The following is a 21,579-nucleotide window of genomic DNA, read 5'->3' as shown; positions in this document are numbered from 1 at the left end:
GTTTATTACTTTAGCAGCTAACTAAAAAATAAATGCTTAGTGGTTTAACAAAAAAAAAAACAAAACTGAATCTTAAATGAAAAGAGAGAGAGAAGTGAGTGAACCTTATCTAGTTTCACTTACAAAGCCTCCAAAATAGTTTCTAAGAAAATGTGCCCTTGAGCTGATATCTTATATGCCAGGTTCTAGCCTAGGGCCCAGTTTTTTTGTTTTTTTTTTTTTTCCACCTGATTTTTAAACTGATCAAATTAGAAACTAAATTATGCTATTTTGGTTAAGCCATGTGCTACTAGCAGGATACCCTCGTACTATCTCCCGTCTACAGCTGACCAGAAACTACTTGCCTCTTCGTGTCTCATAACTGCACATGATTGCTCTAGAGAAGATTTCCAAAAGCTCCATTCCATCAGCACAATCTGGAATTAAGGAGTTGAGAAATAGGGTTTTTACACTTGTGAGCTTTCAGAAATTTTGTTGATTCTCTGGGTCCTTTGGACTATGAGAATATACAAGTGTTGTGTTTCATTTCGTTATATTTCTAAGGAAAATAGAAAGGCATATATAGACTAAGGAAAGGTTTTCTAGATCCTTTTAAGGTTTAGATATTATTTGAATGACATTTGAATACCATAAACATAGAAATTTCACAATCTTTCAAGTTTTCAAATTTTTTAAAATGTAGGTTTATGTTGTTTTTGTATAGTACAAGCAGAAAAAGTTAGTTAAAATTCCTTATTTGTTTCATTACATTTTATTTTTCTTGTATGTTACTTAGATATGTTTGTGATTTTAATGCATTGCTTTTTACAAAATTAAACATGGAATACTATAGCTTTTAGTACATTGCTAACACGTAAAAATGTTATTAGATAGTTGTTGACAATTTCTCCCCTCTTTCTTGGCTAACTAATTAGATAATTTCAAAGATGGTTTAGTTGGACGTGGAATTTAATACTTGGGATATTGCCCTGGTTGTTTTCCTTTCTCGAAAAGGGGATGTTTGATTGCAGTTAAATTGTGAAGTTCAAAAGCGATGTTAGCTAAATTTTTTACTATGTCAGCAAGCAGAATATTGTTTGCACTTCTTTGCTTTTTAAATGCTGCTCAGGGAGCTGCGTAAGTTATAATTGATGCACAGAAGAGATTTTGAATTTTATATGCCTATAAATTGGCACTGCTACATAGACTAGAAAGATGAGGTTGGAGAAGTTATTTTCCCGTGAGAATGGTACAAATTACTGTCAAACTGTTTATGCTTGCTGAAAAAATATTTTCAGTGTACAGGTATTTGCTTACTAGCTGTGTAGCACTCTTATTAAATTAGAATAACATTTTGAGTCAAAGTGAGATGTTTCAGTACTATTGCATATTTTTGTAGTAGGCCATTTTAGTCATTCCAGGGCTTAAATACCTATAATTATGTTTTTTTCTTTAAAACTCAGATAAATTTGCTTAAGTTTGGAGTTTTTCAACTATAAGGGACCAAAAAGTTTATCTTTAAAATTCCAGCCTTCTTATTTCACAGATGAAGAAACTGAGGCTCAGAGGATTTAAAGAATACGCCAAGGTCAAAGATGTAAAAATTTGCATAAATGGGAGTATAAAACCGTTTTCCTGCATCACTTTGGTTCTTTTCTGATGGACATATTCTCATATCTATGAAATCACTGTGCTTTACGGTGCTTGCATTTCAAGATATAATGCTTTTCTTCTATCAGCTTACACTTAACTTCCAGATCACCTGAAATTTGCTGTATTTAAGGTGATTTTTTAGGACTTAACTTCGTGAAGTTGGCCAAAACTTTTAAAACATAATAGATTAAAATAAGCATAACAAATGCAAAGTTTATCTTATTTTGTTAAAGCAGTTCAGTAGTATCAACATCAGAAGTGTGAAGTGATTCTTTACCCCAAATAAATTGGCATTCACTGACTCAAACTTAGTATATCCTTTAATAGCGTTTCAAAAAGAATTCTCGTTGGGAAGTGGCAGTCGTTGGAACTGAGGAAAGGAACTCAGCCTGAGATCTACACAGAAATTTCATTACTTTATTTTGTGAGTGGCTTTTCATAATAATGTGGTATGTTTTGCATAAGAAGATACTAATTTTAACTGACCATTTAGGAGTATAGGTTCTTAGTTTTGCCTCCCCTTTTCCAAATAACAGAATCTAAGAGATCCCAGATTCTGCAGTATTTTTTTTTTCTGTCTTAGTATATAGAAGAGAAATGGGAATAGGGAGCATCAGCTAATGAAAGGTGACAATGAAACTACAGTTTGAGTTGTGCTGAATAGGATGAAACTAGGGTTTGCTTTCTCTCAGATTGCTGTTTTTTTTCCTTTTATCTTAGAAAGTAAACTCTAAGGAAAAGACTCGGTGATATGTCTTCACTAAAAATTCAATAATACAGCAATACCAGGGTGTAGTTTTTATTACATTAAAGTTTTCAAATGGAATGTAAACATAGTATCTGACAATGTTTTAATGCTCACAGTGATTTTTATTGTAAGATTTGTCGTTAGGTATGGGCTTACGTACAGGATTGCCGATCTTTAGGTGGCCTTCAATTATATTAAGGGTTACTTAATGTTACCTTTTGGAGCTCTGCCTGTGCTTGTGGGGTGGGGAAGTGGGGCAAGGAAATTAATAGGCTAATGCACTTTTCCCAGGAGAGAGCTATTTTTAAGAGAGATATTTGAACAATCCTAGGGAATCCTGCCCTTCCTGGAAAAGGTTTTGCCAAAACAGTGTGGTTGCAATTTTTTTTTTTTTAAAAAGACCAAAACAAAACAAAACAAAACAAAATCTCCGAAACAGATACACACAACAGTCACAACAAAAGCACCCATTTCCTAAAATATCTAGTATGGTGATGTAAGAAATCTTTAATGCAGCTAAAGAATAAAGAGTAAAAATGAGACTTGAAGATGAGAAATAATAATGCTTGTATCCCTCAGCCCCAGCCTTTGGGCAGAGATTAAGTCATATGTTGACCGAGTCAGAAGCAGATGTTCTGGTGGCTAATTTGTAGGCTAATGAATGTGTTAGCCCTGCCAATAATCAGGGTAATGATGAGGTAACACATTGTTTTCTTGCACACACTTTTCTGAAACACTGTAGGAATGAGAGCACGCTGAAGGAAGGATCTGCGGCAGCACTGTCTGGTCAGCTCCTCGTAGGCATTTTCTGGAAATCTTTGCTCAAACAATGAAACAGACATTGAGTCATTCATATTTATCTCCCTGACTTTGAGTATGTGTTACTCAGGATCCTGTGTAAAGACACAATTGGCATATAGTTTTTAATCTCTAAAATGTTCATTTTCTAATTTTAGGCATTTCTCCTTAGAGATTGTTGCTATTTCTTTCCTGCTATGTGCCTGTACATCTCATTAGTTGGCACTACGAGTTAGGGCCACAATATAAGGGTGATTCATAAATGGTTTTATTAAAAGACACTGAAAGTACTTAGCTTTGTATTTGCTAACAATGTACTTAATTTATGATATTTTCACAAAAATTAAAATCTATTTCTTTATGGAATATAGCATAGTGGTTAAGAGCATGAACTTAGGAACCAGTGTCTGAATTTCATTCCTAGCTCTCTTACTTGTTAGCAGTATGAGTTACTAGCAAATTATTTAGCCTCTCTGCGTCTCAGTTTTCTCATGTTTAACATGGGGAAAACAATATTACCTACTTCATAAGATTGTTGTGAGAATTAATGAATTAATTAAATTAACATGCACATATATATGTATGTGTATACAGTATTTAGTATAGTACTTGGTACATATTAAACCCTTTATGGAAGTGTTTGCTGCTGTTGGTATTTTTATTCTAAAGAGCCAATATATTTTCACAATTTGGTTTATAATTCAGAGAATAATATTTCATTGCTTTTCAAAGATGTTTTTAGTACTTACTGATTTTATTCCACCCCTTTTCCTGTATGTATAATTGGAGTATTAGTTATCCAAATAAATGTAAAATTTTTAAGTTGGAATAGATATAAAAATGCAGTGATAAAGTGTCACCTTTAAACTTAAGACAAAGAAAATACTTAAATTGTAACCACATTTTTGTATCCATTAGATTTTTGCAGTCTTTTCCCATTCTAAATGAACAGCTATATTAAAACATGCATAAGATCATTCTGTATAACTTAGAATTATTTTCTTTCTTCCTTTCCATTTTTGTCAAGCCTGCATGTATGTGGGATGTATACGTGTGTCTCTGTCTGTTTATCATCATATTACATATTCCCTTTGTTAAAAAACATTAACAAGATTATCTTACTGATTTGCATACTCACTTGGAAATTATTTAACAGTGAAGCACTGACTCTGAAGCTCTTTTATTCTTTTGAGCTTTTGAGTAATATAAAAAAACATAACAAACATGGTGATAAGGATAGACCCAATCATTCATTGATTCATACATTTGCATGCCTACTTATGCTGCCAGTCACTGTTCTAGACACTAAGAATACATCAGTGAAATTTCAGATCAGCTAAACCCTGATGGGAATTTTCTGTCCTGCCCCTTCCGCACAGAGTTGGTTCCCCTTAATGAAGGTAAAATGCTGTTCTCAAGTCAATTGCTGTTCATTTAGCACCTAGTTTTGGGAATGTTAATTGTAAAGCCAACACGTATAGCAAAAATGCAGCATATGTTCACACTACAGTAGCTTAAGGTAAATATACGATATGAAGCAAAGCTAATGCCAGGACCTGATCAAGCAGTACCCTGGAGTGCGTTGGGCAGCTCCTAAAATACCACTGTTTGTGGGCCACCTTCTTTATTTTCTGAAGTTCTATACATGAAAATCCAGACACTGGTTAATTTCTATTAAATTTTATTCTCTGGGATTATTTAAAAATAAATGATCAGAAATTGTTATTGTTAGAATGTAGGGGAACTAAATTAATGTCGAGTACACCATGCTGGCCTGTATTCTTGTTACATAGAACTTTTAGCAAAATGTCTAATTTGGGTGGCAAGTTACTATATAGCCAATCCCTCATTAGTGTATTAGATGTACTTATTTAATTTTCTGACAAAAATGTAAATGCTACAACTTTAGGAGTCCTTACGCTGTACATTCCAGAACTTTCTTCATTGAGTTTTGGAGAAATAGGAAATACACCATTTTTAAAGTTGAGGGTCCTGATTTTCTCAGTGTTAACAATGGGCCCTATTATGCTGCTTCCAACTGAGCAAGGCTAGAAAGAACTTCATAGCTGGCTGGGCACCTGACATGCCCAAGGCAGGTACTCTGACCTGCTTGTATAGCCCTAGTTCCTCCTGGGGAGAAGAGCAGTTTCCATTCCCTGAAGTGCCTAATTTATTCCAGGCTATGAATAGAAGGAGCTTGTTGGTTTGCGACTAGTGGCATTCCCCTTGCACAACCTCAGGACGTGATTATCCACACTGGGTCAGGCAAGCGCTTACCATCTGACCCTGTGCAGTCCTCACCCTGGGCACTTAACAATAGTAATATTGGATGCTATTGGAATGTCACATTCTGTCACATTTATTTATATTTTTTAATAAGTTACTGGTAACCTCTTTTGCTTTTATCTGAGCCTGAGTTTCTAGTAACTTGGTTACAAAAAATCTGTTAAATCAATGAGTTGTTAGATCGTATTAATACATGGATGAGGAAAAATCAAAATCCTGAAAATTTTCCTGTTAGAACACGGATTTTTTTTAAGTTCATAATGGTGCAGAGCACTGCACTTGGTCCTATCAGCAACTACAGAAATAACACCAGGAACAATGTTCCTGCTCCTGAGGCTAGAAAAAAACCTATAGCCTTGGATCAACTGAGGAATAATTAGAAGGAAAGGTATTAAGTATTAAGGAATAAAATTAGATATGCTATGGCCTAGCCAAATACCTAAGATATATCTAAACACAAAGGACAAATCACAGAGAGAAGAGGTAATTAGGAAAGGCTTTTTGGAGGTAGAAAAGCTTACAAAGTCATAGTGTGTATAAATGGGTCCAAGAGAATGGAAGGTGAGCTTTCATGAGTAGTTTCTGCCAGGAAGGGAATACTAGTATCTTCTAGCTGGAGCTATACCTCTCCTAACAGGGTGACTTATACTTAACAATTCCTCAGTAAATATTTGTTGAATATATATCGATATTTCTCCTTAGTGGAAGAGAGCCTGTGTTTCTTGGCAGTGTCAGCAGACTCAACCCATGCCTTTCTGATCCCCAGTTCCTGCAGCTCTACAGATTTGTGAACAAGAGAACCTTTATTAAGATGAACATATTTGAAATTTGACACTTTAGTTATAGAACTTGACACTTTAATTGTAGAAGTGAGTAAAAAATGATGGAAGAGCGGCATTTATCATTTACTCTTGGCCAAAAAGAAAAGAAAAGAAATCAATTGATGGAATAGATGAGAATATGAGGTAGGCATTTCTGTGGGAGTTTCTAGGAGAGTTAGGATAAGGCAAGGAAGGAAATGGTCAAATTACAAATTAGGATTTTTAAAAACCATTTTAAGAGTTATTGACTCAATTCAGGTACTATACTAGATATTTTAAAAATTAAAAAAAAAACAACATAGAAAATAATCCAGGCCATCACAGTCTTAGTGGGTGGGGCAGCTACACAAAGAAAACAATAACATCAATGTGAAAGGACTGCCTTTTGCATATATGAATAAGGTGCAGTGAATTAGCACAGGAAGGGAGGTATGAAATGGGCAGGGGAGGTTCCCCAGTGGAGGTAACGTCTGATTTGAGCCTTAATACATGAAGTAGGAGCGCTTTGGAAGAAGGGTGTGGGTACAGACATTCTAAACAGAGAAAACCACATGTGTAAAGACAGATATTTGAAGGGTCATGGCATATACTCAGAGGTGCAAGAGTTACATATGTCTAGTATATACGGTAAGTGGAGCCTGTGTTGGGAGAGGCAGGTAGAGGTCAGAGTGTGAGGGACCATGGACAGCATACTAAGAATTTAAGAATTAAATATAGATGATGGGAAGGCATTGATGGTTTATAGTACAGCAAAACAAAGCAAAACAAAAACATTTGTATACAGTAGATTAGAGAGGGAGAAGAATAGAAGCAGGAAGACCTGATAAAAGACAATTGTAGTAGTCCAGGGAAAAAATAATAAATCCCGAGTATCAAGTGAAAATCAGAATGGAAAGGAAGGGATGAACTTGAGAGCCATTAAGGATGTATTGCAATATATCTTAGGGATATGGAGACTGAGGGAGACAGAGGACTCTAGAATTCACTTTAATTTCTTTCTAGGAAACCTGGGTACGTAGAGTGCTATGGAAAATAGGAGTACAAACACATTTTTGGGTGGAAAAGAATGAAGTCAGTTTTGGATATGTTGAATTTGAAATTAATGTAGGTTGACCAGGCAGAGATGGCCCTTAGGCATTGAGAAAATTAGGTCTGAATGTAAAGAAAGAAGTCAGGACTGGTGATAGAGATTTTGGAGCCATCAGGCTATAGATCATAGTTAAAATCATATAGATGGGTGGGTTTTTTTTTTTTTAATTAAAAAAAACTTTATTTTACCTTCATTCTTGAAGGTTTTTGCTGGATATAGAAATCTAGGTTGACAGTTTTTTGATTTCAGAATTTTATAGGTATCATTCTGGCCTCTATTTTTTTTAAAATTCAGTTTTATTGAGATATATTCATATACCATGCAGTTATCCACAGTGTACAAGCAACTATTCACAGTACCATCATACAGTTGTGCATTCATCACCCCAATCCATTTTTTTTTTATTAAATTCAGTTTTATTGAAATACATTCACACACCATACAATCATCCATGGTATACAATCCACTGTCCGTAGTATGATAACATAGTTATGCGTTCATCACCACAATCTATCTCTGAACATTACCCCAATCCATTTTTGAAATTTTCCTTACACCAGAAACAATAAAAATAAGAATAAAAAATAAAAGTAAAAAAGAACACCCAAATCATTCCCCCCATCCCACCCTATTTTTCATTTAGATTTTGTCCCCATTTTTCTACTTAGCCGTCCACACACTGGACAAAGGGAGTGTGAGCCACAGGTTTTCACCATCACACTATCACCCCTTGAAAGCTACATAGTTATACAATCATCGATGGGTGGGGTTTTAAGAAGAGAAGGGGCCAGAGTCAGGAAATTTCAAACTGTGGTTTGAAACCTGACAATATATGAAAATCACCTGGGGCAGAACTATCCCATTTCATTAAGGCAGCCTACCTGTCAGCTGTTGTATGGTAGTAACTCAATAATAGAATCTTTGATCCCCTTTAACTGCTTTTTCATTCTTTAAAGTGCCCAGTACTCTGGCAAAGGCAACTCCTTGGAGTTTTTTTCCCCCAAGTAGCTAATTTCAGTTTTCCCAAGCAGCTTCCTATAAAGTACATTCTGCAATTCTGCAAGGTGTCAGTAGCATTAAATGAACTCCTGTGTTCAAATAAAAGAAAAGTGAAACCTTTCTTTATTCAGGAATTCTCAAAGGTTTTAATAACATACACCAGGATTCTTCAAGAAGGGAATGTAGTTAGTAGCACTTGCCTGAAACTTTTTTTTTTTTTTAAACCACAGACCCGGTCTCCCTCTTCATGAAACACCTACTGATATCTCAAGGTATTTTGAAAGATGCTCATGTCTACATTGGAGAATTTAATGTCATCTTCATAGAATCATTTGGGTTTTTAATCTCTGAGAGCCTTTTATGTGTGAATGGAATACTCATAGTTCATTGTGTTTTAATTAATACTCATTATTTAATGTTTTAAATCTTAAAGCCCAGTTTTTTATGCCTTTAAGCTCCATTTACAAATCTTGTCATTTTATTCACAAATTTAATAATTTTAGTTATATTTAAAACATTTGTTCTTTGATTAATGATCAATTAGCATATAAATTTGACAGACCAAATTCCCCTAAACATTTAACACCATTTAGGAAACTTGATTAGATTCTTTAGATGTTTTAAACTATAAGCCCCAATGTACTTAATTTCCCAAGCATTTTAAACCTCTGTCAGGGCAGCATTACACATCTAACATACATCTCTCCAAGCACTTAAAAACCAAAAGCCTGAACAAATGTATTAGTCCATTTTCAATCACTATTTTTAAACTTAATCAAACTCTCCTTAAACATTTTGAATTAAAATCTCAAGTTTACTATGTCAGCTTCTTTTAAACATTTTAAATAAAAATTACAAGACTAATGAGGCCAGATTTCCAAATGTGTCTGATTCTCTTAAATGTTTCAAACATTTTTAAATATCAGACAAAGCATTCATAACCCTATGAAAGTGTGAAAAGTATTGTTTTGATCCACTTCATTATTTCTGTATGTATTCCTTCCTTCTTTGAGTTGCAGGGTCCCTTACCCAGCAAAGGGCAGAGAATTACTATTTCAGATCTGCTGAAGTTAAGGATTCAGGATTATTAAGACTGGGATTCAGGATTATGAAGACTGGGAGTTAAATACCTGAGTGTTCATTCCAGGATGGATCTATTTGAGATGCTTTTTAGAGTGGTGAGATTTATAGTGCCCCTAATTTTTTTTTAAACTGTATTATGAATACCCTATCCCATTATTCTTTTCTATTTACTTATTATAACTTATTATTCTTTTGCTATTTTTAATTGTCCAATTTGAATTGATAATATTCTTTATGCCTCCCTAAGTCATCAGGTAATGACTTAATTCTGCATTCACTTTATGTTTTGCTTCCCTAGACCTAATGAGTATTAATTAAAACTCTTAGATGACCATTCGGTAGTCTATCTGGTAAGGCAGAGGTCCTCATCATATGTTTCCTTGATTTCTTGACTTTAAGATTTCTTTTGTTTCTTTCTGTTTTCTTTCTTGTTCACTATATTCCTTCTAAGAAGATTTTGATCGCTGTCATCTGTTATATCCTTTTATCTTTTTTCAAGTCTTGACTTATTCATTAAAATGTCCAATCCAATGCTTATTTAGCTGGCAAACAAACAAACAAATAAACAAAAAAGTCATGGAAGCTAGTCAACCTGAGATATTTAATTTCAGTGTGATTTTAATTAAGTTCACTTGAATCCCTTTCAGCTGTCTCAGATTTTAAACTAGATGAATATTTTACCTGTCTGAAGGCAGGGACCAGATTGCAGGAAACCTTGGGGCTTTCTCTTTCATCTCCCATAGCTCCAGTTCTTACTCTTCTTCATCTTGCTCAGTTGCTCTTTGCTGAAGTGCCCCATATAAGTGGGCCATTATGTAGAACTTCTCAGAAAGAGAACTTTTTCAACCTTGAATTAATTATAAAAATTTAAAAATTGGGAGATTTCCTTTTTTTTTCCCTTAAGATCTGGAAATACCCTATCTACATTCCCACTTTTCTTCCAACAGTTTGAGCTGAGTATTAGGTACCATCTCTGAGTGGGGCACAGGCTTTCCACTCTGCTCTAGTCTCCCCCAGGCTTTTCTTACTTTACAACTGACCTTGTCTTATTAAACTAATGGATTTGCATGAATTAAGTTAATTTGAAGGGATTTTAAGTATGTTTTTGATATTTAAAATGTTCTAAGAATGCTTATATACTATAAAACCCAATACCATTAACAGCAGTGAGTGAAACATTTTTCATTATATAGGTCGTCAAAAATCATTGAGATTTTTGTTCTTTCTTTTCCTTTTATTCTTTTTGTAATTAACAGGCAATTATCTTTCCCAGTGATTCAGAAGCTATTTCATTCCAAGTAAAATTTACAAATCTGGATAAAGTGGTAGTCTAAACTTTATTTCATATATTTCTGAAATTAATTTAGGAAGTCTTTTCTTGTTGCATTTCATTTCTCTATGAATACCTCTAGAGGCATATACAATGGTAACTTGGTACTCAGCTGCTTTGAAATTCTTCGAATTTGGTATTCAACGCATTTTGACATGAACGTTTTGTCCTGGTGCTCGTTGTTTGTTTGGTACCTGATGCACAAGCGTTGGTTGCCCCATGACTCGCTACCCTTTCCAGCCGTAAAAAAGGGTCACGCATTAGGCATGCAGTAGCTCTTGCCCTGTGCACATCCCCTTGCAGACTTAGCTTCTTTGGTCATTTTGTGTATTTTTAAGCTTTTTTTTTTTTTTTTTCCTCATCTTGGGTCCTAAGACACTGAGTAGAAAAGAAAATTACTTCACACCACCATTGAGCAAAGAAAAGAAATAATAGGCAAATATGAGAGCGGTATTCGCATTACTGATCTTGCTAGGGAATACGGTATGCCTAGAACAACGGTCTCCACCATCATTAAGAACAAAGAAGCAATAAAAAAGGCTGATGTTGAGGAGTTAGTGGAAGAACATCGTGAAGAGCTCAGCACTGAGGAGCTGCAGGATCTACAGAAGCAGCAACAGCAAGAGGTGGCTGAGGAGATTTCTTCAGGTGAGGAGGAGATAAGGCAGGATGTCCCCAGTTCCTTGATAAAAGAAATGTGTGCAAAATGGGCAGAAGTTCAAAACTTTGTGGAGAATTACCATCCAGACAAAGCTCTGACAAGCAGAAATGTGAATTTATTGAGTGACCAAACAATTTCACATTTTTGAGGAATTCTGAAAAGAAGACAGAAGCAGTCCTCATTGGATAAGTTTTTAGTGAAGGTGACAAACAGTGTGTCAGAGCCTATGGTGCAAGCTGAAAAAAGGCAGAAAAGAGATAGAAAACCTGAAGTGCAAGTGCCTGATGTTCAACTGAAGGGGGACTCTCCTTCCCAGCAACACCCCATGTACCCTCTCCTCCCACCATTCCATCAGGCCGTGTACTCTTCTCAGTACAGATAAAGTGAAGTTTTTATTTTATTTAATCCAAGTATCTATTAATTTGTAGGTTTATTTATCATGTAAAGTAATGATATACAACCATATTTCTTTTACCTTTTGCCTTAAAAATGTCGTTGTTGGTTTGGGAACACATTAAATTTATTTACATTATTCCTTATGAGAAAAATTTGTTTGGTATTCATCATTTTTGCTACTCATCATGCCTCCCGGACCCAATTAATGACAAGTACTGACGTATCACTGTACCAGTGACTATAGATAACTCTGGGCTGATGCATCACATCTCTTTTGACACTGCACTGGAATTAAAAATCAGCAATTAAAGAAGTGAGCCTATGGGGTTTAAGAAGAAACAATGAGTCTAAAACATGAGGCCAGTTCTAGAATTTGAGGAACAATGTTTATGGATATGATAGTATAAGCTTTTTGAAGAAAAACATCAAAAGAATTTTACTATAAATATATTTTTATATCAGATTGAAAACACACATACTCTAAATTCTCACATTTTAAAAACTAACTTAGGTTTAAAAATCAATGAATGGAAATGATCTAGATCTTGATGGGAGTTTGGTTTATAATGCATTTATATATTCATCAAAATTCATTCAACTGTATATCTAAAATGGGTGCGTTTTATTATATGTAAAAAAAAATCAATGAAAGAAGCCCATGCTTCTCCTGTTTATTGGTTTTCTTTTGTTTTGATTTTTTTCCTAGTAAGAGCTTTCTGATCTTACTGTGAATACTAGAAAGGGCAAATATTTTTGTTTGCATAATTTGGATACTTACTGTTCTACAGGTATTTACACCTGAACATAGATACACCTTCGTATATTTCCTAATGATTATACTTGCAGTTTTTTCTCATATGTCTTGAATCTGCTCAGTTGTCAAGCGATTGATTCATTCATTTTAAAAACTGCTTGGGAATTATGATCTTGTAAAAAGAGTGCAAGTCATATGGAAATGACTACATTTTTTAAAACTACGTTTCTGTATAGGATTAGAGGCACTCTGTTAATATTCCAGATAAGAAAAGAAATCTACAACATGCTTGTCATTTACCTTGGTTCTCTGGGCTTAGGACATGAAATTCTATCCAACAGCTTGAGAGCAATATTAAAAAATGATGTAGCATCACAAGTCAGTGATAAATATGTTCACCCTAAGAATTTAAATGTGGTGAGTAGATGCAGCAGTGTGATTAGCATTCAGTGGCCTAATTCTGATTCCCTTTTCAGGCATTGAAACACCAACCAAGCTTGAAACATTTTGCAATGTGCCAAGCGTTTGTGTGCTCCATTCTGTATCAGGGTAAATTTCACCCATTTGAATGTCTTTCTGATATACATAGTTTGAAAAACAAATGTCCACAGATAAGATTATAAAAGTCACTTAGTATCCTACACCACCACAAACAATGTGGGGCTACTGAACATACAACAACTTTATTTCTCATTGTTGGCTATAAAATTATTTTCTTGCCTAATTTGTTTCAATCAGGTATTTAGTGATGTGAACATAATTGTCTTTCAGTAACAAAAAGCTCAATTAATATAAATGATGATTTATGCTTGATGTCATGCTGAATTTATAGTAATTTGGAAACCAGAGACAACGACTTATAGAGAATTGAATGAAATGAATTCACTAAGATATTAACAAATCAAAAGTGCTTCGAGTGGCCAAATTGTAAACGTTACTCTGCACAATAAATCCATAAGCAATTGTAAAGTTCTGGGGGTTGGAGTATGTAAAAATATGTACATGTTATATTTACAAAAGGAACATAAACTCTTTTGGGAAATGTTTTCTTGTTAATTTATTACACATAATAATAGCCAAGATTAGCCTTATGACCTTCAAATACAGCACTGTTACATAATACAAATGGTTTTTGCTATGAGTCTATTCCTATAACTGAAAAAGAAATACAAAGGATTATTCTGTTTAAATGATTCATAAAATTAATAACTGACTGATATTTTAAAATAATTATGCCTTTATTTTATTGCTTTTTTTTTTTTTCCCCCTAAATTTCCTGAAGAATAGCTGTATACAGCCTCATTCCTGAGATGTCTATTTCAGGAGTAATGTTCAGGGATTATTTCAAAGGAAAAGGACATATTGTGTAAAGATATTCTGGGGAAAGATTTTACATGTTCACAAGAAAAGAGGATTTTAAAATAGGTGTCCTAGAATTGGATATCTTTAATGTGAGGGCTGTTTATTTCTATGGGGACATTTATCAGACTCATAATTTTTCGATGGGGTCCCAATGTCTGTTATGGGATCCCTTCAGTAGTTGTCTTTCCTCTGAGAAAGACTTGTCAGAGGTAATTTTTTCTTCCCACTCGCTCACATTTCTCCTTTACTTAACTGGAGTGACTCACACATATTACCCCAATTCATATCTCCTCTCATCCTTGATATGTTGGAAGCAAAATTTAAGAAAATAGAATGTCACCAACATGTAAGCTCCTCAAGGGCAGGAACTTAGGTAATCGATTCATTTAGCAAGCATTCATTAAGAGTTCATTATGTTATAGATTTTGTTAGTCACTGGAGATAGAGAGGTGAATAAAGAATGGTGCTATAGCCTAACAGAGAAAGCTGGCATGTACAATTTTATATGGTGACTAAAGAGTATAAAAATAGGGAAGACTTAGAAAACTTCGTGTCTGAAGGAAATATAGTTAGATCTTGTATATAATAAGCCTTCAATAAATACCTATGGATGAAGGATACTGCAGCTAATTTATAGGCATATTCTGCTCAGAGAAAAATGTTAACTTGTTTTCTGCTTCATTCTTTAGAAAAGAGTTTAAATATATATGCAATAAGAATTTGATAGTCCAACGTATTATGGCTTGCACTATCATGATTATTTATTGATAATTCTACAATGTAGCATTGATATTTAAGTTATATAGACTTACTTTGTTTCTAATTATCACATCAAAGAGTTGAAAAGTACCAATTCAATCAAACCTTCATTTTTAACTACTGCCCCTCCAACTGTTTTTTGTTTTCTGTTTTTTTGTTTTTTTTTTTTGCTTATTCCTGTTCATGTTTTGAAAAGCAGTGCCTGCAGAGAGTTATTTATATGTATGAATTCGCTGGTTCATTCTAGTGCAAAATAGGTCATTCTGGAACAGTGAGAAATGTGATTGCTGAATTTCAAGCAGTTTTTGCTGCTCAGCTGGATCTGTAGAAAAAGAATAGGGGTCAGGCCAGCACTTGTTGAAGATTTCTTGTTGCCATTGTCCTAGTGAAAGAGACTTGATGTTGGTGAATTATGGACTCTATAGTGTATTGGAGAAGGGAAAAGGGAGACCTAGATCCCAAGTTTAATAGCTATTAAGATATTTTATTTGAACTACTCATTTAGATATAAAGAAATACACAAAATGCCATCCTAATTAGAAAGAGTGTATAGGGGGCACACGGGGGCTTTTTATGAGAGAGAGAGAGAGGGAGAAAGAGAGAGAGATTAAAGTATAGGAAATGGTTAGGTGAAATTTTTCAGAAGCAAACCTGCTTTTTTTTTTCTTAGCATGTTGATATATTAAAAAAGAAAGAAAGCCATAGTAGGATTAACAAGTGATTATTCTCATTCAAAAATACACCAAATTCTTAAATGGAAAAGTAAAGAGTATTTTGAAAAAATCTGACATTAGTCAGCATTTGAAAATGGAAATAATTTAACCCTGTGCTTTCTCTTCCTTCTCTGTGGAATTTAGGGCCCTAATTAGGAAACATTCCCAAGAAGTAAACTTTATTTACAAACTTGATAAAGGGCCCATTAATTAAATCAAATTCCTCCAGCTAAGTGGAAATTTTGTTTATAAATATGTTCACTAATTCATTGGTTTCTTTCTTTTTTTCCTTCTTTTTTTTAATCTTCATTTTATTGAGATATATTCACATACCACGCAGTCATACAAAACAAATCGTACATTCGATTGTTCACAGTACCATTACATAGTTGTACATTCATCACCTAAATCAATCCCTGACACCTTCATTAGCACACACACAAAAATAACAAGAATAATAATTAAAGTGAAAAAGAGCAATTGAAGTAAAAAAGAACACTGGGTACCTTTGTCTGTTTGTTTGTTTGTTTCCTTCCCCTATTTTTCTACTCGTCCATCCATAAACTAGACAAAGTGGAGTGTGGTCCTTATGGCTTTCCCAATCCCATTGTCACCCCTCATAAGCTACATTTTTATACAATTGTCTTCGAGGTTCATGGGTTTTGGGTTGTAGTTTGATAGTTTCAGGTATCCACCACCAGCTATCCCAATTCTTTAGAACCTAAAAACGGTTGTCAAAATTGTGCGTAAGAGTGCCCACCAGAGTGACCTCTCAGCTCCTTTTGGAATCTCTCTGCCACTGAAGCTTATTTCATTTCCTTTCACATCCTCCTTTTTTTCCTTCTTTCTTTCTTTTTTGACTAATACAGCCAAAATGCATTGGAATTATTTCTAGTAATATCCAATTAAGAAATATCAGAAAATCTGAATTTGGAAATACCTAATTTGGCCCATTACAATTGTTAATATAAAGAATAGCTTGTATTACTACAAATCTGTTTCAAATTAAAGTTGAAGAGAGGATTTTATACGAGATCAATTCAAAATTATGCTTCAGATTCTGCTTGGGTGTTCTTGAATTCAGTGATTTATCTCATATCCATTTTAAAGTAAGTAAGAGAGAATGAGAACTGACAGCACAGAAAGAGCTTTGCTTGGCTGGCGCAGAAGCTAGTGTGAGTTCATGCTACACACATTCCATCCAGTTGTTTGAGGAACAACAATGAACCTTCAGTACTCATAAACTATGACATTAATGACTTTATTGACCTGTAAGCTAGAAGAAAATAAAGGTGTCTGAGTATGTCATATAACTGAATTTTAAAAGAAAGTCTTCATTATAAAGAAAGGAAATTCTTCTTTCTCTGGTTTCAACGGGGTCATTGTATTTTCCCCCTCACATCTATGAGCTTTATGTATTTGATGTTTGAAAGGTGACTCAGATAAAATGCAGTATTACTATCAAAGATATAATAAAACTTCTTAATCGTGTATTGCCCTTGTATTCATATATATTATTTTACGTAATAAAATAAGGTACTGCATATTTGGGGATCCTGGAGGTTGGACATCAGAAGGCGTTTCATTCTTTCATCACTGTAATGTCCTTTCTTTTGCAAACCCCAAGTGTTCCCCTGCCTGCTCTCACTTTTTGCTTTCCCAATAGATCTTTTCTTTGGAAGTCTGAGTTTTTTTGTTCTGCTGAGAAACCAGATATAGTGAGGGTGCTTTCCCCCAACTTGTCTTGTGGTAAGAACACAGATCCAGAATTTCTAAGGAGTATTCTACTTATTGTTGAAAAAAAGAGAGAATTAACAAATTATTTTTATGCCAGGGGAGCCAAAGGGAATCTTAAAAATATTTTGTAGTAGTTACCCATGTCTTTATTCACATGTATAGATGTTGTCTAACCTATTCTTAAACAGCAACTTCATTCATTCATGAATCCATCCATCCACCCTTCAACCATATTATGTGCTTAGCTCTAAGGGGACAAAGATGATTTCACATTCAAAGAGCTCATGATACCTCATAATTTTCTAGGCATGTTAATTTAGGTTCATTTGATTGTTCATTCATTTATTCAACAGGTGTCTGCTAGAGCTCTATTCTTGGCACTGGAATTACAGCAGTGAACAAAAGTGATAGACACGGCCCTCATGGACTGACATTCTAGTTAGAAAAATGGATAATGAACACCTAAAAATATTCTTTTCATGAGATAGTGATAAGAAAAGGGTAACGTTAATTGGATGTAGAGCAGTAGGGTAAATGGGAGTTATTGTTTGAAGTTTTCCATGGGGCGGAAAAGGTATGCCTCATCATGAAGCTGATCCTTAAGGGAAATCTAATAGTGAGCCATATGAATAAGTGAGGAAACAGCAAGTACACAGTCCTGGAAGCAGAAACAGTTTGGTGGGTTTGAGAAACAGAAAGGAGGGCAGTATAGCCTGAGCAAAGTCAGCAAAGAACAGAGTGGTAGGAAATATGGTCAGTGTGATAGCCAGCAGGCAGATTATGTTGGGTCTTGTAGGTCATGCAAAGGGGTTTGGATTTTATTCTAGGTGTGATGGAAAGCCATGGAAAATCTTGAATAGAGAATGATATGATTTAATTTATGATTTAAAAGAACCACACTGGCTGATGTGTGGCGAAATAGCACTGGGAAAAGGATGGAAGTAGAGAAATCAGTTAGGATGTATTATGGTAGCTTAGGTGAGATGTATTGGTGTGGACCTGGGTGATAGTAGTGGGGGTTGTGGCAAATGGTCAAATTTAGTATCTATTTTGAGAATAGAACCAACAGCATCTGCTGCTGGATTGAATGTGGTTATGAGAGAGAGGAGTCGAGAATAACCTCTCTTGATACACAAAACCCTACAAGGCTGCTCCACACTGCAGCCAAGGAAAGGAGGTTCCAAGGTGATAAATATTTTACTCAAGGCTTGTTTGGTTTCAGAATCTGGACTAGCTCTAAAATAAATTAATTTTTTTTCTCTAGTCCATTGTTTTTTTAAATCCCTCCTATTCAGAAAATGAAGAACATTTTATAGTTGGTCAAGGAAGCAACATTCTGGATATTGGCATTATGAATATAGTGAACACTTATTATTTTAACACCTTAGGGATTACATAAAAGTCCACTGTAATGTTTTTTGAAAGCACACACACTCAAGATTCAAAATCAATTTCTTTAAGAAATTTCCTTCCTTACATTCCATATGGCCTTTCCTAAGTAGGATAGCAATGAATGACTGACACCCACATGTAATCTTAGATGTAGAAAGGAATAGTTAGAGAAAGACTCTTACAAAGCAGGAAACAGAATAGGAAAAGGAGACAATAAATGGATGGTAAAAAGGAACATTGGGAGCTAAAATAACTCTCCATTTTTGTGGATTATGTCTATTGCATATTGTTATCTCTCTATAACATGGGCCCAGTACCCCTTCTTTCTGATATCGACCCATAGGCACAAAGGATGATTTCGGTGGTTTCAGTCTAGTGTGCAGGATAAAGACCAGAGGCAGCAGTCAAGCCCCTTGCCCTTTGTTCTGTCAGCCTGCCTGCCAGCTGGGTTAAGGCTCACCCTAGTCCAAGCTACAAATAAAGTAGGGGCCTGCAGATGTTTCATGTTTTCATTATTAAAGTTACCTAACTCTTATTTTGTACTTATTTTGTACTTTTGCCTGGCACTGATCGAAGTGCTTTACATATATCAACTTGTTTAATCCTCACAAAAGCCTGTCAGGATGTTACTATTATTTTCCAGTTTTGGATGAGGAAACTGACCCCAGAGAGGTCAAGTAGCTTGCTTCAGATTCGTGGAGCTATAGGTAGTAAGCAGCAGGGCTGCAATTAGAACTCAAGAAGTCTGATGCTGCAGGCTGGCTCTTACTTTTACACTAGATTGCTCATGTGCTTACACATGTTGAATCAATTGAAAAGGGTGAATGTTATTAACTATTTATAGTACAGTATCTCAAGTTTTAGAAAAATAAAGAGAATATAGAATTAGAAAAATTGTGGCCTATGATGTAATTAATTCAATTTCAGTAAAAACAAAATCAAAATAAGTGTGTTTGCTGGCAGTTATCCCCTAGAAGGCTACATGGGCATCAGAGAGCAATGAGTGGAATAATGAGGTAGGGAAGGACTTATGTTAGTCAATCCTAAAGAAATGGATGCCCATCCTGATCCTTCCAAAGTCTTTATGTATGTGAGCCAGTCCTTTCAAAAATATCTTTTGCCTTATCTCTCTTCACATATTCCTTTCAAATGAAGTATTTTATAAAGGCAGTTTTAATTCTGCAGTTGCCCTTTTATTCCTCGTCTTTATTTAAAAAATGACTTGCAGGATTAAAAGAATGAAGTTTCCCTTAAAGGAGTCTATTGAAAGGATATTTCAAGATGCAAGGGCAACTCAATTATAAAGTAAAGGCCAATCATACTTCCATAGTGCTTAATGGTTTAAGTACTTTCATTTATTTATCTCATTTAATTAAGAAAAAATACCACACCAAATTAGGATACTTTCCACAGTTGTATTGAAAAGTCAGAGGTTGTTAAGGGGGAAATTCTATATGATTTATCTTTGTAATATTTTTCATTTAAAAATTTTTCTGGCCATTTCCTTTAATTTTTTCCCCTCTTTTTTTATACCAGCTTTATTGACATATAATTCACATGCCATAAAATTCACCATTTTAAAGTGTACAATTCAGTGGTTTTTAATATATTCACGGATTTGTGCATCCATCACTATTATCTAATTTTAGGACATTTTCATCAGCTGGTAAAGAAATCCTGTCAGCAACAGCAGTCACACCCCTTTATTCTCTTTGTCTGGCCCTGACAATTACCCCTCTACTTGCTTTCTCTGTGGATTTAAACATTTTTGCACATGTTTTTGTGTGGACATAGGTTTTCATTTCTCTTGAGTATATGGCTAGGAGTAAAATGTCTGGGTTATGTGGTTGCTTTATATTCATTCTTTTGAGGAACTCCCAGACCCTTTTCCAAACTGGTCGTACCATTGTATAATCCCACCAGCAGTACATGAGGGTTCCAATTTCTCCACATCCCTGCTATCACTTGTTATTGTCTGTCTTTTTAAATTTTATTTCCTTTAATTTTTATACTTAGAAAAATCGGAGTCTTGTCCTGCTAGAAGAATTGAAGTCTTGTCCTGCTTGCTTATTTGACACCCTCAGTTTTCCCCTGTTACACGTGATGATTGAGTTGGTACCTGTGGTGTCATTGAAAGAGCTCTAAACCTACAATAATTTCTTTGGGTTCTGGCTATCACTGCCTGAGGGACCTTGAGTAATGCAATCAGTTTGCTTCTGTGAGCGTCAGTTTCCTACTATTTCAAAGAGGATTAATAATCCTTAACTTGGTGATGCTTCAGCAAAATATGTGAAATCAATTTGCAAAATATACTGCATTAGTTTCTTCTTCCTTTCCCCTGTCACCCTCCCTTTGATGCATATTTCTTAAGTAAGTAAATAGGGGGAGGAATCAATATTTTTATTTTAATGTATTTTTTCTAATAGAACATAATCGCTGGAAAAGTCTTGTTTCTTTCCTGTCTTTGAACTGTTGGTTAACATTAGAAGTAGATACATCAGCAGAAAAGTTGAAAGCAAAGCTTGACTCCTGTCCTGTTCCTTTTGGGAAGATTTATATAACTTGCTAGGATTAAAAATGAAGCAGGGTCTTTCCATCCTAGAGTCATAGCCGTGTTTGTCCAAAACCTCATGGAGAAGGCTCCAGTGCTGGTCAACACTGCTGTGACTTACTCGAAGCCTTGACTGGCCACACTTTGGCCTTATGTCAAAGTTGAGCTGGTTCTTCCAACCCCTGCTGCGATCCCCAGCTATTCATTGTCTAAAAAATAGTCAGTAGTGCTTAAACTGTTAGCTTCAAACAGCTCACAGCTAAGGAAGCTCTGCTGAATGGTTTGGTGGCCATTGAGGTGTGGATGGGGTTATATTGGCGAGAACATAGGCAAGCATGGCATCATTGGCTATGATGTTTGAAGACCAATCTTTAACATCTGATTATATTTGGTTTATTATTTAAGTGTTCTTGGACCATGTGTGATCAGGCTGCTATTTGAATAAATAAGATAATGTGTGATGGAAA

The 21,579-nt window shown here is 34.9% G+C and overlaps 1 protein-coding gene and 1 pseudogene across 2 annotated transcripts in view; both read left to right on the top strand.

Annotated features, from left to right (window-relative positions):
* FBXL17 (F-box and leucine rich repeat protein 17) overlaps positions 1-21,579 on the top strand; it is a 564,196-nt gene that overhangs the window by 273,445 nt on the left and 269,172 nt on the right. The window lies entirely within an intron of this gene.
* On the top strand, positions 11,675-21,473 carry LOC119508360 (annotated as a pseudogene).

The sequence above is a fragment of the Choloepus didactylus genome, chromosome 13 (assembly GCF_015220235.1).
Source record: "Choloepus didactylus isolate mChoDid1 chromosome 13, mChoDid1.pri, whole genome shotgun sequence".
Classification (NCBI taxonomy): domain Eukaryota; kingdom Metazoa; phylum Chordata; class Mammalia; order Pilosa; family Megalonychidae; genus Choloepus; species Choloepus didactylus.
Note: the sequence above shows the minus strand (reverse complement) of the source record. Positions and strands in the feature narration are given on the sequence as shown.